Source organism: Protomyctophum bolini (assembly GCF_963924005.1).
Source record: "Protomyctophum bolini genome assembly, chromosome: 24".
Classification (NCBI taxonomy): domain Eukaryota; kingdom Metazoa; phylum Chordata; class Actinopteri; order Myctophiformes; family Myctophidae; genus Protomyctophum; species Protomyctophum bolini.
This window is the reverse complement of record NC_137885.1, coordinates 5,696,661-5,711,269: the sequence shown is the minus strand read 5'-3', so window position 1 is coordinate 5,711,269 and position 14,609 is coordinate 5,696,661. Positions and strand designations below refer to the sequence as shown.

General features: G+C 41.5%; 1 pseudogene across 1 annotated transcript in view; it reads left to right on the top strand.

The window, feature by feature from the left end:
• LOC308311702 (sorting nexin-14-like) overlaps positions 1 to 14,609 on the top strand; it is a 28,503-nt pseudogene that overhangs the window by 933 nt on the left and 12,961 nt on the right. The window contains exons 2-15 of the transcript XR_013966269.1: positions 408 to 484; positions 1,463 to 1,541; positions 5,773 to 5,820; positions 5,896 to 6,000; positions 6,086 to 6,170; positions 6,926 to 7,080; positions 7,735 to 7,810; positions 8,332 to 8,385; positions 8,691 to 8,771; positions 9,617 to 9,731; positions 11,469 to 11,615; positions 12,165 to 12,292; positions 13,003 to 13,064; positions 13,855 to 13,993. The product of XR_013966269.1 is annotated as a sorting nexin-14-like (transcript). The remainder of the gene's footprint in view (positions 1 to 407; positions 485 to 1,462; positions 1,542 to 5,772; positions 5,821 to 5,895; positions 6,001 to 6,085; positions 6,171 to 6,925; positions 7,081 to 7,734; positions 7,811 to 8,331; positions 8,386 to 8,690; positions 8,772 to 9,616; positions 9,732 to 11,468; positions 11,616 to 12,164; positions 12,293 to 13,002; positions 13,065 to 13,854; positions 13,994 to 14,609) is intronic.

Below are 14,609 nucleotides of genomic sequence, written 5' to 3'. Positions count from 1 at the left end.
CTCTGTGTGTCTCTCTCTCCCTATCTCTCTCTCTCTCTCTCTGTCTCTCTCTGTCTGTCTCTCTCTCCTCCTCTCTCCTCTCTCTCTCTCTCTCTCTCTCTCTGTGTGTGTGTCTCTCTCCTCTCCCCTCTCCCCCCCCCTCTCTCTCTCTCTCTCTCCCTCTCCCCCCCTCCCTCCCCCCCCTCTCTCTCTCTCTCTCTCTCTCTCTCATCTCTCTCCTCTCTCTCTCTCTCTCTCTCTCTCTCTCTCTCTCTCTCTCTCTCTCTCTCTCTCTCTCTCTATCTCCCCCCCTCTCTCTCTCTGTGTGCCCGTGTGTCATCCTAAAACCATTATCTCTGCACATCTAAATTATTACCTTGTTGAGCTGGCTTGTTTGTGACTTAATTTACCTTCTCTCTTCTTAACAGTCATACCAGCAGGAGGCGCTATTTCCACTGGGTCACAGCTGTGCTGTATGTGGAAAGACCAAATGCAAAAGGCACAGGTGAGTCATCTTGCCCGTGTTATGTGCTCAGTAACACACACTGTTCTGTTATCTCCCCTCCTAGCTTTCCCCCAGAAAGTCAAACAAGGCACTCCCTCCTCAGCGTGCTCCATGGAATGAGCCCTGAGTGGACTGGCTTTTTTTTTTTTTTTTCATTTATGATTTACCGGACGGTCAATGGGGGGCTCAGACCAGGCTGAATCCCTAATCCTAGCCTCGAAAATGGAGTCATACGTAAAGATGTTAGATTATGTCATAATAGATTATGTCATAGAAATATCATTGATGATGACGTCACAGGCTGTCCACATTACTGTAAGTCATGACACCGTTCCCATGTAGGCTACTGTCCATCCTGAGATCTGCATGCTTCAATGTTTTTAAATAATTTATTTATTTATTTGTAAGCAGGGACTACAAAATAAATAAATATATATGAAAATGCAACGACACACAATGAGTACTTTTACTTTTAGTGCTTTAAGTACATTTTGATGCCGATACTTTTGTACATTTTCAATTGAGTACTTTTTCCATCACTAGTCATTTCAGTATAGAGGGTATGCGCGTGACATCATCATCATACCCGGAAGTTATGCAGGAACACCTACTGAGTGGCAAAAAACTACTTTCTGGTCTTTGACAGCCCTATACATTCGAACAGAAAAGTCCTATTTGATTGCATAAAATGACTTTAGACAATGTTAAATTAACTTTGCCACTCACTTTGCCACTCGATTTGCCATTCACTTTATACATACATGTCTGACCAGTGGTAAATGCAGTCAAACGCTCCTGTCAGAGTTGAGTCCTTGGTCTTACGTCCCCCTCTAGTGTTCAGAATATATACTGCAGTTATCCTGGGACAACTACTGCTTTAGGCTACTCCTTGCCGTTACTGGCAACATGAATGTGATCTTAGTTTATTCTAATGACTGGATATTATATTTATATTGCTAAATGTCTATGTTTTGACAGGCCATCTTTATTGCTGGAAAAGTATCAGCCATGGTTTGATCTGAATGTTCCCTCAAAGGTGGATGCCTCTCTTTCAGAGGTAATCATAGCATTAATATTATTATATATATTATATTAATTATTATATTAAAGGTGGATGCCTCTCTTTCAGAGGTAATCATAGCATTATTATTATTATATTATATCATTATATATATTATATTAATTATTATATTAAAGGGGGATGCCTCTCTTTCAGAGGTAATCATAGCATTATTATTATTAGATTATATATTATATTAATTATTATATTAAAGGGGGATGCCTCTCTTTCAGAGGTAATCATAGCATTATTATTATATATATTATATTATTATATATATTATATTACTTATTATATTAAAGGTGGATGCCTCTCTTTCAGAGGTAATCTTAGCATTATTATTATTATATTATATCATTATATATATTATATTAATTATTATATTAAAGGGGGATGCCTCTCTTTCAGAGGTAATCATAGCATTATTATTATTATATTATATTATTATATATATTATATTAATTATTATATTAAAGGGGGATGCCTCTCATTCAGAGGTAATCATAGCATTATATATATTATATTATTATATATATTATATTAATTATTATATTAAAGGTGGATGCCTCTCTTTCAGACGTAATCATAGCATTATTATTATTATATTATATTATTATATATTATATTAATTATTATATTAAAGGGGGATGCCTCTCTTTCAGAGATAATCATAGCATTATTAATATTATATTATATCATTATATATATTATATTAATTATTATATTAAAGGGGGATGCCTCTCTTTCAGAGGTAATCATAGCATTATTATTATTTTGTATCATCTCTGTCGGGAAGAAACCAGCTATATCCATTTAGTTTATTTTATTTTATAAATCAGTGCTATTGGACGTGTGTGGGTTTTTTCAAATATGGAACCAATGAAAAGCATTAAAAAGCGCTTCTGACTAAACCTCGTAACTCCATTGGATCCTCAAAATCCTCAAGTGATTAGAATGACGAAGAATGAAGTCAGAAATCTCCAATAGTAACAGCATCCTTAAAGCGGGACTGACACGCCCCTCGGGAAGCTATTAAGGCTATTAACGCTAGCATCTAGATTGTGACGTACTTACGGGACAGCTCAATTTGACCAATAAAATTGATCTTGTATCTGGGCTAAATGGCAGAGCGGCTCTGGGCTCTGCGAGTTAGCGTTCCTGGTGGCTATCAACTCATGCTAGTGGTTTTGAGGTCACTTTTAGCTTCATAGCTGGGTAAAAGTTTTTTCTCGAAAATCTTCGTTAGAATGATATTTAGTTGACGTGTAAGTTTTAGGGAAAACTGTTGCATAATCGCAATTTCGCGTGACGGGTTCCATCGTACCTATCTTGTCTATCTGTCTCCCCCGCTCCCCATGCGCTCAACCACGGCTAAGTGCTGAGCCCGGAGCCCTGGAGCTTCACAGCCAGTTTACCACTGGTCTGCCTGTCTAGCGGCACTGCGCCAGGCTAACCTGAGCCCTCTCTCTCTCTCTCTCTCTCTCTCTCACACACACACACACACACACACACACACACACACACACACACACACACTCTCTCTCTCTCTCTCTCTCTCTCTCACACACACACACACACACACACACACACACACACACACACACACTCTCTCTCTCTCTCTCTCTCTCTCTCTCTCTCTCTCTCTCTCTCTCTCTCTCTCTCGACTCTCTCTCTCTCTCTCTCTCTCTCTCTCACACACACACACACACAGGTTCAGGGAGCCGATTATCGCATGGGTGACAATTTGACAAAGCTTTGTAAATAATAAACACAACTCTTCGCGTTCACAGCAGCTATACACAGGCTAAAACATATCGATATAATCCATTTGGTATTAAAATGAACGTCACCCCACTTGATCTAGTAAGAGTATAATATCTGTTCCAACGTGGGCTTTGTGAAATACTGTACAAAGAAAATGTGTGCTGTAAGCCCTTACTTTTCTATGGAGATAAAGACTAATCATTGTGTATATTCCTGCACTATACCTGCATCGAGTGATCTTGGTACATAGAAGTTGATCTATTGAAGATTCTGACCTTCAAAGTACATAATTTTTGTTTTGATTGTATTGCTGTATTGTTCTTTCTGCTTTGGCAATGTAAACGTATGTTTTCTCATGCCAATAAAGCCCTTTGAATTGAATTGAAAGGCACAGATTCTGTGCGCGGGTAAAGTGCGCGGGGCATCTGAGCAATCATACCAAGTTGATTATATCGATATGTTTTAGCCTGTGTATAGCTGTTGTGAACGCGAAGAGTTGTTTATTTACCAAGAGCATCGCCTCTATCCGTCATCCATTGCAAGTTGCAACTGCAAGACGGCGAGACGCGGTGTGTGTGTGTGTGAGAGAGAGAGAGAGAGAGAGTTTATTTTTTCATGTCATTGATATTATGTTGTTATTTGTAATATCTGTGATTGTGCTTTGGCAACACTTGTAAAACGTCATGCCAATAAAGCCTGTTGAATTGAATTGAATTGAGAGAGAGAGAGAGAGAGAGAGGGCCCTCATAATACCCAATTACCCATACAATGTTTTTCACTCATGAATTCTGTAGACAGTCTTAGCCATAGCCAACGTCAATTCCAAGGACAGGGCAGAGAGGGATCGGCTTGACTTGGAATAAATAAATGCATGTTGTCCGTCTTGTGTTCTTATCTTCTCGGGGCTATTGTTAATGCATGTTCAAAATCAATCAGCAATTTGACCTAAATATTCCCATTTCATATTTATATTATGGCGACGAGTATAGTCACTCATGACGGACAATCGGACATATAGGCAATGAAACGGTCAGTAAAGTGGAATGAATCACAGCATTATATCGCCCCTTGCTGCAGAATGGAAAATAATGCAGAATATTTTAAACCCGGGACACGCGATTCTCATGAATTCATTATGCATAAACAAACATTTCACATGAAGAAACAATGTTGTGTGTGTGTGTGTGTGTGTGTATGTACACACATGCCCAGTTCAATGCGGGGCAGAGAGGCACTGCGCAGCCTGCATGAACAGAATAGGCTCTGTGCCCCGGCGGTGAGAGGGGACAAACGGCCGTGAGAGGGGCTGCATCCCAGCTCTCTGTGCCCCGGCGGTGAGAGGGGACAAACGGCCGTGAGAGGGGCTGCATCCCAGCTCTCTGTGCCCCGGCGGTGAGAGGGGACAAACGGCCGTGAGAGGGGCTGCATCCCAGCTCTCTGTGCCCCGGCGGTGAGAGGGGACAAACGGCCGTGAGAGGGGCTGCATCCCAGCTCTCTGGAAGTCCGAGTGCGAAATTGCGATTATGCAACAGTTTACGCTAAAACTTCCACGTCAACTCAATGTCATTCTAATGAAGATTTTCGAGCTTTTTTTTTATTTTTATGATACTTCCACCTAGTATGACGCAAAAAGTGACCTCAAAACTATTAGCCTTTAGTGCGCTAGCCACTCAGCTCGCCTAGATTCTAGGTCACGTCAGAGCCTGAGATATAGTCACGTGTCGTTTGAAACCGTTTTCATTCAGACCACGTGATGTACCTTATCAGCAATGTTAATCTCGGGCCGGGACACTCCCCCTTTAAGTCCACTTGAGCTGTATTTTGTTTGTTTTGAGTTTGAATCTTTATTTCTGTCATTTAAAAAACTGCTCATCCCCCAAAAACTAAATTGTTATTAAGCAATTTACATTGCTTAATTTACATTGATTAGTCAACACAGTGACTATTTTAGCCGAAAAGGTATGGGCTGAAGCATAAAGCTTATTTTGCCCACCTTTTTACATAATAAAAATAAAATAAAAATAATAACAGTCTATGATAAAATATCACAGTAGCATATATGAAAAGCACAAATGGAAAAGTAATATCAAGTTACCGTAGAAATATTACTAAAAACGGAAAATAAATAGAACAAAAAGTAAACAAAATGTTGGTTTACATTTGTTTTTCAGACATAATACTTAATATGTAAGGTGTACTTAATATGTTATATCTTATGTTTATAAGATATAAGTGATGATAAAATAAGGACACATTCAAGTATCTGACAATGTATAAAGAAGTCACCATGTACCAACTTTGATGAGGCACTATTGTGTTTTTTTTGTTTTTCATTTCCGGAAAGGTTCATTTTGGGCGTAGCTGGTTTCTACCCGGCAGCAGATATGTTATGTACAGTATATATATATGTATTCTTATTATGCTAATTCCATTGAACTGCTATGTCTTTTTTTGTGTTGTACAGATTCTGGAGTTGGTTCTGGAAAACTTTGTGTATCGTTGGTATAGGCAAGTATACAAGTATACTATATTACCGGTATTATTATTATTATACATTTCCTGTTTTTGGCAGAAATGACTCATTTAGGCGGTGTTTATTTGCAGGAAAAAGACAGATGACGAAGCATTCATTGATGAGTTGAGAGTGACTTTGCGTTTCGTCGCAGCTGTGTTGGTCCGTCGCGCCCAAAAGGTAACAAACAGACACTCAATAGATCCACTTGTAGGTCAGGCTTATGTTGCTGACTGACCATTGGAGATCACCATGTTTCTTTCAGGTTGATTTGGCCTCTCTCATCACAGAAAAGCTGCTCAAAGTGGCCACAAAACACATTGAAGTCACCAGCAAAGCAAGGCAAAAAGGTATATGTTCAACTGTCTATCGATTGTCTCCTGAATACAGAGAAGGAAATCAGAGAGCAAAAATAGTACATCAGGGGTGGGCAACTTTGACGATGGAGAGGGCCACTATATTTCCACACTCACTCCCTAGGGCCATATATAACTGCCGTAGGAAAAATAGCCAATCTACAAGCTCAAAAGCTTGAACTTGTAGATCGGCTATTTTTGCTGAATTCGAATTGAAATCTCGAATTTTTGCTATTTTTGAATTGGAATCCTGAAAATTAACATTTTTGTATGTCATTTCAAATGCCTTTAATTATACTTGTGTTGAAGAAATGAGCTACTAATTTAGACTGAAGTAATTCAAGCGGGTCATGTTTGCGATGTGTTGTGGAATTGTAAACGGCTGAAACCGATATAACCGCATTCTGACATTAACCTGAGGGCCACACATTAACCCATTCTGAACGGGAACCCATTTTGGTGTTAGCATCATGTTATGCTTTAGCCATTGAAAAATAGCAGATCTACAAGCTCATAGCGCGCCACCGAGTGGCGCGCTATGAGCTTGTAGGTCTGCTATTTTTGAAAAATCGAAGAACGACTGACATTTTTTAGAATCTGATCTCAGGTCAGAATGGGTTAATCAGACCAGTGTGTGTCCAGTGTGAAACCTCGTATATGAATCTGATCTCAGGTCAGAATGGGTTCGCGGGACCTGCCAGTTGACCACCCCTGTAGTATATATTGACGACTGTCTTTTCTCTCTGCAGTGAAACGTGGAGTATCTTCAGCGAGCTGCTCTGGGGGAATACGGGCCTGACCTCCATGTCGCTCTCCACAGTCGCAGACACGAGCTTCTCTACCTCAGGAAGCTGACAGAGTCGCTGTTTCCGTACCTTCTGCCCCCCAAGGCTTCAGACTGCAGGTATTGCGGGTGACAATGAACCATGTTTTTCTTCTTTTTTTTTTTTACTTTGTTTTTATTCAAAAGTTTCTTTCTTTTTTTTTTACACCAAATAATAATAATGAACAGTCAAACAACAATGAACCATGTTTTTCTGTGTCACATTTTAATTTGATTAACCCATTTAGACACCTTGTTAAAAACATTCACTTTGAAAGAATATTATATTCAAAGATTTTTACGACACATTTTTTTTAGGATTTTTCAAAAATAGCAGACCTATACAAGCTCGTAGCTTGTGTAGATCTGCTATTTTTCAATAGCTAAATTATAACATAATGTTTAAAACACCAAAAGGGGTTTCCCGGCCCAAAAGGGGTTTGTCACTCGACAAACGAAAAGAAATCACGGAACGCGGCGATTCCGGCTGGAACCCATGGGCTCCTTTTTCTTAATCCTCCAGCAAAATTGACGTTAATATTGGCTTAATATAATTGTTTTAGTAAATTTACGAATTAATGATCAGATGGGGGCAATATCAAAAACGGAGACAACCCTCCCCAGCGTATCGAACCCATGCACATTACCATCACAAGGATGTGCTTTTGCTGTCTCAAATTCTGTTATGGCAGACTCTGATCCTTTTAGCTTTTCCCATGTCATGTTTTATCATAGATCTCTCACTTCGCTCTTAAGAGAAGTCTTGGCCGGTTCTGTCTTCCTTCCCTCCATGGATTACTTGGCTGATCCTGTGAGTGTATACACGACTATTAACCCATTCTGACCTGAGATCAGATTCTAAAAAATGTCTTCTACATCCCTGACAGTTTTCCATTCTGACCTGAGATCAGATTCTAAAAATGTCTTCTATGTCAGTCGCTCTTCGATTTGTCAAAAATAGCAGACCTACAAGCTCGTAGCGCGCCACTCGGTGGCGCGCTATGAGCTTGTAGATCTGATATTTTTCAATAGCTAAAGCATAACGTAATGCTAACACCAAAAGGAATTCCCGCACAAAATGGGTTAAAGATTTCTCTGTTTGATGCAGTTTGGGTGTGCTGTAGTTTCCATCATCCGATGGTTCACTTCTCGGTTGATATATCACTTCTGTCAGACTCAGACCAATTATTTTAAACCATATAGCCCTACACCGCATTTGCACCGAGAAACTGAATGCATTCACTAGTGATTTTGTACTGCAGATTTGTTTCAACTAATACTGATTTAGCATTCTTTTCATGAAGTTGTTTGTTTGGTGTCATGCAATTTCAGGACACGGCAAATCGTTTGATTCTTCTATTCTTCAACAACAACAACAACTCCCAAGTACGTTTGTATGTTGAACAGTATATTAATCAATGTATTTATTGCGACTGTGGCCGGTCACATTTACTATGAATTTTAGTCCGTCAGTCAGTCAGTCACTCAAAATCGCCATACAGTGATGACGTCATCAGGGAGTCATGGTAAATGCCCACATATGGAGATCCCTGATGTCATCAATATTGGCCAGCAAGTACTCCACATCTGACCTCAAAACCCTTAGATCTCCATAATATGTTTAGTATATTATATATTTGAAATGGGAGTGATTTTAAAACAACAATGTGTTTGTTTTGTTTTTTTTTCAGCCTGAGGAAGCCACAGAGCCAACTTCAGCTTTGGTGCCTTTCCTGCAAATGTTCTCTGATACTCGCTACGAAAACCACTCTGTGAGTAGCTTCTGCCGTGTCTGCGTTGAACTGAACCATGGGTGGTCAACTGGCGGCCCGCGGGCCACATGCATGTTAACCCATTCTGACCTGAGATCAGATTCATACGAGGTTTCCACTGGACACACACACACACTGGTCTGATGAACCCATTCTGACCTGAGATCAGATTCTAAAAATGCCAGTCGCTCTTCGATTTTTCAAAAAATAGCAGACCTACAAGCTCGTAGCGCGCCACTCGGTGGCGCGCTATGAGCTTGTAGATCTGCTATTTTTCAATAGCTAAAGCATAACATGATGCTAACACCAAAATGGGTTCCCGTTCAGAATGGGTTAATATCAGAATACTGATATAGTATTGATTTCAGCTGTTACAATTCCAAACCCGCTTTAATTACTTCATGACTATGTATTAAAATGTTATTGTCTTTTTGTGCCCAATGTAGTTATGTCAACAGTTCATAAAGTCAACGTAACTTAGTAACTATAAACTAAATGCATTTGAAATTCAGGAAAAAGGTTAGTTTTCAGGATTGAAAAAAAAAATAGCAACAAATTATTCAGGTTTTCAATTCAAAAATAGCTTAAAACGCGTCGCATTGCCACGTTTTGAGCTTGTAGATCAGATATTTTTTGCTACGACAGTAATATACAATGTGTCCCCTCTGAGGTGATCGAGTGTGGAAATATATTGGCCCTCACCATCGTCAAAGTTGCCCACCCCTGAACTAAACCATTTCCTCCCCCCCCTTTCGCACACCTGCAAGATTGGGGATGAGCAGACGCAGATGTCTTTCTCTTTCAACTCTTCACCCCTCTCTCTCTCTCTCTCTCTCTCTCTGCAGGTGCTGAAGTTGGACCTGAAGGAGATCAGAGAGCAGCAAGACCTGCTGTTCCGCTTCATGAACTTCCTGAAACAGGAGGGGGCCGTCCATGTGCTCCAGTTCTACCTCACTGTCGGTACAAGAAACACTCCATTTTACTATCATTGCGAACACAGTGAGCACTTACTATGAGACCTAGCAGATCATGTCTGTGCGTGCGTCTGTCTGTCTGTCCGTGTGTCTGTCCCGCTATCCAAATATGGAGTGTGTTGCATCAGCAATCACTCAGCTCCAGGGGCCAGGTCCACTCAGCTCCATATATGGGCACAAAAGGGGCCAGTGATTTGTTTGTTGTGGACCTGGCCCCTTTTGTGCCCCATATATGGAGCTGAGTGCGTTCGCTTCCCGCGTTCGCGTGTCTTACTCGTTTATATTAGGTTATACTTTCATACCAGGAGAGTTCACGTCTAATTGAGATCACAGAGTGCGTTTAACCACGTGAACCATACATACCAGTATAGTTCCTGGTGGCCAGGGGCCAATTCTTCTTATGACTGTCAGGGGTTGCCCTGGAGTTGTCGCCGCTGCCTGGTGGCGACAACTAGTGGTGGAAGTATGTATGAGGAAGTATGTCCAGTACAGGGAAGCTAGGGTATGGTTCAAGTTTCTTTTTAACCTGGTTCTGTTCTGTGATGGACGAGTGAACACCTGGCATAACGCATTGTTTTGAGAGTTCTGTGTGTTGGTTTTGGTTCTGTTCTGTGATGGACGAGTGAACACCGGGCATAACGCATTGTTTTGAGAGTTCTGTGTGTTGTGTCGAGTGCTCGCTCTCTTGGCACTGCAGAATCAACTTAGTCTACTCAAAATGATGTCCTGCCGTGATTTACGTCGGAAGGCTGGCCATGTTCCAGCACAGAGTTTGAAACGTGTCGTGCCATATTTTCACGTCCTCCAAATACAAGTAAAAACGACCCCAATGATCTGAAGTGTTGTGCTGCTCTTGGAACATGGGTATAGTAAGTAAGTAAGTAAGTAAGTAAATTTTATTTATAAAGCACTTTTCAAAACATCAGTTACAAAGTGCTGTACAACAAAGTAAAAAACAATCAATTAAAAGCGACAAATCACAGCTCAAAATACAAACGAAATAGATATGTTTTCAGTGACTTCTTAAAAATGTCAACAGACTCTGCATTCTTTATAAAAAGGGGGAGGGCATTCCACAGTGTGGGAGCAGCTACGGCAAATGCCCGGTCGCCCTTGGTTACCCGTTTAGTCGCCGGAATTTTCAGTAGGCCCTCGTCTGAGGACCGCAGTGATCTTGTATTTTGTTTTGGAAGCAGAAGGTCTGAGATGTAGGGTGGGGCCAGCCCATGTAACGCCTTATAAGTTGTTAAAATGATTTTGAAATTGATTCTGGATTTAATGGGTAACCAGTGAAGTGAAGCGAGCACCGGTGTGATATGTGATCTGCGATTGGTGTTTGTAAGAATCCTGGCGGCTGTGTTCTGAATTAATTGTAGTTGATGAATAGATGATGCGGAGAGGGAAGTATATAGTCCATTACAGTAGTCGAGTCGGGAAGAGAGGAAAGCATGAATTAATTTTTCTAAGTCTTGAGTGGAGAGGAGTGGTTTTATTTTAGAGATGTTACGTAAGTGGAAAAAACAGGACTGGGTGACCTTCTTTACATGAAACTTGAAATTCATGTGGCTATCAAAGAAGACACCCAAGTTTCTAGCAGAGTCTTTAATATTAGAAGCCAAAGGGCCCAGGGATAGCCGAATGGCATTAGCGATGCTTTCGGGGCCGATGATGAGGATCTCTGTTTTTATACTCTGACTGTCCTGACCCCTTCTGTAACCCTTAGAGGAGTTCAACGTTAAGATTCTGTGCCCTGAGATGACGGACTCTGAGAAACGGGAGGAGGTGAAGAACATCTATGAGACGTATTGTTCGGAAGAGAGCGTCGACAAGATCCGCTTTGACCCCGTCGTGGTGGAAGAAATCCGCAACGGTACGTAGAAAGGATATCGCCTTGCAGTCAGTCAGACTGCTGTGTTGGTTGTGTTGCATTCTGTTGTGTTTAAAACACATTATGTGCCCTTTCATTCTTTCAAAATGAAATGATAAAATAAAAAATAAAATAAATAAATAAATAAATAAATAAATAAATAAATAAATAAATAAATAAATAAATTAATTAATTAATTAATTAATTAATTAATTAATTAATAAATAAATAAATTAATTAATACATTAATTAATTAATTAATTAATTCATTCATTAATTAATACATTAATAAATTAATTAATTCCCCAAGAGGTGTACAGACGTCCTGGGCACTGCATGGGATAGTTCCTATGACGTCTTGGGCACATATTGTGTTAAAATGTTTTTTTTTTTGCATCATGAATAAGCAGATCAATACAGATGACGACACACCGTGTGTTGTGGTTATATGTATAAACACCTGCTTTACTTCTGTGTGTAGAGCCGTTTATATCACTCACACATTTCAAGAAATGGAGCCGTTTTCTGATTTTGTGTTCTCGTCCCCTGCAGTTGCTGAGGGCCCGTATGAAGAAGTGGTGAAGCTACAAACCATGCAGGCGTGTTTATTTGAGGCCCATGAGCATGTCCTGTCCCTCCTGGAGAATGTGTTCATCCCCATGTTCTGTGACAGCGATGAGGTCAGCATCTATGGCTTTCTATGCTTAAAGGACCACTTCACCACTTTTCAACCTATATTCATATAATAGGTCCTCACTAATAATCATGATAAAATGGCACGATTTGTCAGTCTGTGTCTCATAGGAGGGCTGTGGGCAGTTTAGAAACTGTCTTCCAGTGACATCATCATTAGGCACGTTTTTTTTAAACAATATTTCTTTACAAAAATGTTTATTATCGTGAGAACGATGGCTTCCATTTTCACATTGCAACTTTTCAGGACTAGAAAGCCTGCCGTTTCTATTAGCTTGTATTCCCCACCAATGATGTCACTGTAAGACGGTTTCTGATTTGCCCACAGCCCTCCTGTGAGAGACAGAGCGAGTAGAAAGAAATTGCGCCATTTTTTCATGATTATTAGAGAGGACATATTATATGAAGATAGGCTGAAAAGTTGTGAAGTGGTCCTTTAATGACAACTCATTTGCCCAGGGCACATAGCACACATGTTTGTGTGTGTGGCTAGTGGTTAGACATGTGTCGCATGTAAAGCAGGGTCGCTTGTGCGACGTGCATGGCAAAATTACATCGGGAGATTAACTGGAGAAATTCCCACTCGGGAAAGAGCAAGGGTTAGAAATAGAGAGGCTCCTGTGAGAAGGTTGCCTGCAGGTATACAGTATCATATGTCAGTATATGGATGATGTTCTTGTTCCATCTCCTTCTGCAGTACTTCCACCAACCCCTGAGACCGGCTGCTGTGTCTCCTGCCAAGAACTGCAGGGTGAGCAGGTGGGTTATACCGTACCGCGGTCCACAGTATTGTGTGTGTGTGTGATGTCGCTGACGTTTGTACTGTGTACAGTGTGTTTCTGACCACGTTGAAAAGATTCTCCATAATGAACTCATATATAAGCCCAATGTTATACTTTCGAAAATGTTCAATACATTTGGGGGGTTTCAGGTATAGGACGGGCCGATGGGGGCCAGACACCAGAAGGGCTTTGCTTAACCCATTTTGGGGGCCGGGACCCCTTTTGGTGTTTTAAACGTTGTTATAATTTAGCGTTTTGCGCTACGAGCTTGTAGGTCTGCTATTTTTGAATAATCGGGGAAATTGTATAGTGCAAGTCTTTGAATATATATTCTTTAAGAGCTAACATTTTTAACTCAAATCTTTGCTTCTGGGGGAGGTCCCTGGAACAACATGTTTTCAGATGGGGGGGGCGGAGGACAATTACATATCATTTTTGGGGTGCTTGACATGAAATATTGAGCACCACTGATATAGAAACACGAGAAAAAAAAGTGTATTTTAAAATAAATAAATAAAATTCAACGTCAGGCCTAAATGGGTTAATCTCACAGGCAGTCACGTCACATGTGACACTGTGCATTTGTCCTCGTTGGCTGGTTTCCGCATGCAGTAACATCATAGTAACAGTAACCGTTGATTTGTAGTTGATAACAAAATGTTGAGTTTAAAATCTTCAACCTTCAACCAATATTAATTTCCATGTCCACTCGTCAAACCACAAGCTGTCTGTCTGTCTGTCTGAGCTCTTCTTTGTGTGACCTGCAGGTCGAGGAGGGGCGAGTCCTCCAGGGTCAGCCGCATCGGCAGCAAGATCAAAGGAGTGTTCAAGAGCACCACCATGGAGGGGACCATGCTGCCCTCCTCCTCCTCTGGGCTGGAGGAGGAGGAGGAGGAGGACAATATGGTAAGACTGGCCTAGACAGGGACCATGCTGCCCTCCTCCTCCTCCTCCAGCCCAGAGGAGGAGGAGGAGGAGGTGGAGGAGGAGGACAATATGGTAAGACTGGCCTAGAGGGGACCATGCTGCCCTCCTCCTCCTCTGGGCTGGTGGAGGAGGAGGAGGAGGAGGACAATATGGTAAGACTGGCCTAGACAGGGACCATGCTGTCATCCTCCTCCTCTGGGCTGGTGGAGGAGGAGGAGGAGGAGGTGGAGGAGGAGGAGGAGGAGGAGGACAATATGGTAAGACTGGCCTAGACAGGGACCATGCTGTCATCCTCCTCCTCTGGGCTGGTGGAGGAGGAGGAGGAGGAGGTGGAGGAGGAGGAGGAGGACAATATGGTAAGACTGGCCTAGACAGGGACCATGCTGTCATCCTCCTCCTCTGGGCTGGTGGAGGAGGAGGAGGAGGAGGTGGTGGAGGAGGAGGAGGAGGACAATATGGTAAGACTGGCCTAGACAGGGACCATGCTGTCATCCTCCTCCTCTGGGCTGGTGGAGGAGGAGGAGGAGGAGGAGGAGGAGGTGGAGGAGGAGGAGGAGGACAATATGGTAAGACTGGCCTAGACAGGGACCATGCT